Source organism: Montipora capricornis, chromosome 9, assembly GCF_036669925.1.
Source record: "Montipora capricornis isolate CH-2021 chromosome 9, ASM3666992v2, whole genome shotgun sequence".
NCBI classification, from domain to species: domain Eukaryota; kingdom Metazoa; phylum Cnidaria; class Anthozoa; order Scleractinia; family Acroporidae; genus Montipora; species Montipora capricornis.
In genome coordinates, this window is record NC_090891.1 from 27,496,008 (window position 1) to 27,498,442 (window position 2,435).

Genomic DNA, 2,435 nt, shown 5'->3' on the forward strand with positions numbered 1-2,435 from the left:
ATCGCGGCAGGGATGGATTTTCGAGTCGCAAACCGCCTCTGAGCTGACAACGGTCGGAATCGTAGTGTGCAGCCTTGACTTCGTCTTAGAACATTGAAAACACGAAATTCCCGAAACGGTAAAATAAGCTCCAAAAGGCACAAAAATACACCAGAGGTAAGTCATTTTTATTATTTTTATTGAATGAACGTTAAATTGAGCGTTTTTTAGGCTTCATAATCTTCGGTTTTTTGTTTCCCATACAAAGCCTTACAACGCGTTTAAATTCTCAACGGCTGCCTGTAACGCAACACCGCTTTTACTCAAAGGTCATCTTCCACTAGTAATCAATTATTACACGCTCTCTAGTGACGCGAACTTGGGCTGCCTATGCTGAGAGCTTTGTAATACTAAATTTCACCGAAATCAAGCCCTGTTCTGCGGGGTTAGTGTTAGGATGGGAGACCAAAACAATAAGCCCCTCATAAAAACAGAAGCATCTGACCGAAAATACTATTAACGCTAACAAATGCGAACTCAGCAAGGTACAGATTCTGTTAGCTTGCTTTATGCAAAACAAATATTGATGAAAAAGCAAATAACTATCGATACACAGTTTTTAGAAAGAGCAGAAGGAAGTTTCCGGGACGGTCGATCGAGAATAAAATATTTACGACATGAAAACAACATTAATTTTGAACCGTGAATATAGAATATAAAAAGTTACGATCAGCGACAAACATTTTGGGAGATTTTTGCTACGTTCAAGTAAATTGCAAAATCGAAAGTGACATGGCCGGAATTCAGCGGGCGCCGTGATTAAGTTACCGCGGCATGTTTACTCGCCAAACAGTGAAGCATCTGTGTCAAATGATGGCAAGGTACTGGGTTTTTGTAAGTTTCTTTTTCTGTCAAGTGTTATAAAGTTTGACAATGAAATGAGCGAAGTCAAAACAAAGATCACAATCGCCCAACTCTTGTTTATGCAAAGTCAAAATTTACTCTCCAAGACGCGTACGACGTTATTTATCACCAGGTAACTCCATCATTTTGGAAATAGCAGCTACTTTTTTATTCATCTGCGTCACAAGTTTTCACTGATTTTGGGGCTCATTTTGTTGAAACTCAAGTACGGTTCCAACAGGCCTGTGACCCCTTCCTGCTTACAGAGCAATACTAAAAAACTTCTCCCATATCACATTTCAACCTTAAGCTCGAAAATTCAATACACAACATGACATTATAATTCACAAAGGCAGAAAATACCACAGAATCCTTTTCCGGCGAAAAATTTATTGAAACAAACAACATATTTGTTCTTAGAGGCGAAAACCTCTTCCTATTTCATTGCGTGCGTGAAGACAAGAAACTCAATCGTGTCAAATTACCATGTACTTCAGGTAAATAGAGCTCACTTTGATTTCGTCGCGACGGGCGATAGATTGTTGTGGAAGTCCAGTACTCGTCGCTTTTGAGATTCCTGCCTAGTTTATCCAACTGACTTTCCATTATTGAGCTCCATAAGGGTATATTTTGTTTCAGGATCCACTAAAACGCCATTCGCATTACATGACTTTCGACGCCATTGCAGGCTAAGTTAATGATTCTACTGTGTCCACCAGAGAAATCTACGCAGTTCCACTACCCTCTCGATCCTAAGAAAATACGCGCAAAAGGCTCTATGCACAAAGACACCACTTACCAGGGGAGTGACAGGCAAGACTTTTGACCGACACGGAAAAAAAAAACTAAAAAAAAGAAAAAAAAGAAAACAAACAAACTAAACGCAGACCTCGACTGGGTTTGCCATAGGCAAGCCAGTAACTAAAAAAAAGAAAAAAAGAAAATACAAACAAACAAAACGCAGACCTCGACTGGCATGACCATAGGCAACCCAGTAAAAATTGCTTTAGACTAGGGTCATATTGTTGTAAAAGGGGGCTAAGAGTGGATACTTTTACCGGCGTTACTGGCGGGCTGTTTATTATGTGATGGAGTTGCGATAGCTCTATCTCCGGCTGGTTTAGGAATGTTTGGGGCAGAATGACAGGATGTTGCTGCATGTCTACCACCACATTTGGAGCATTTATGGTCATATCTGCAGGCCGCACAGGGACGTCCGGCGTTGAACGTGAAACACACCCCTCTGACCAATTGTTTGCCCCTGAATCTCGACTTGGGCTTGTCGTTTGCAAAATATCCAGATTTGGCACGAAAAATCATCGAGCGATGCCATAACTCCCAATGCACCACTCCCCAAGGGTACTTTGGGGGGTTACCTTGACGAAGATACCTAAACTGTTCATCGAAATAGTTCCAGTCCCCCCCCCACGCGTGGCTATGTCGCGCACGGTTTCGCAAAATTGCATCAAATTTGGCGTCTCTCTGGGAAATTTCTCGCAGTATACAGCAACAAAAGTGTGGAAAGCCGACACCCACTCGTGAATAGACGTCAA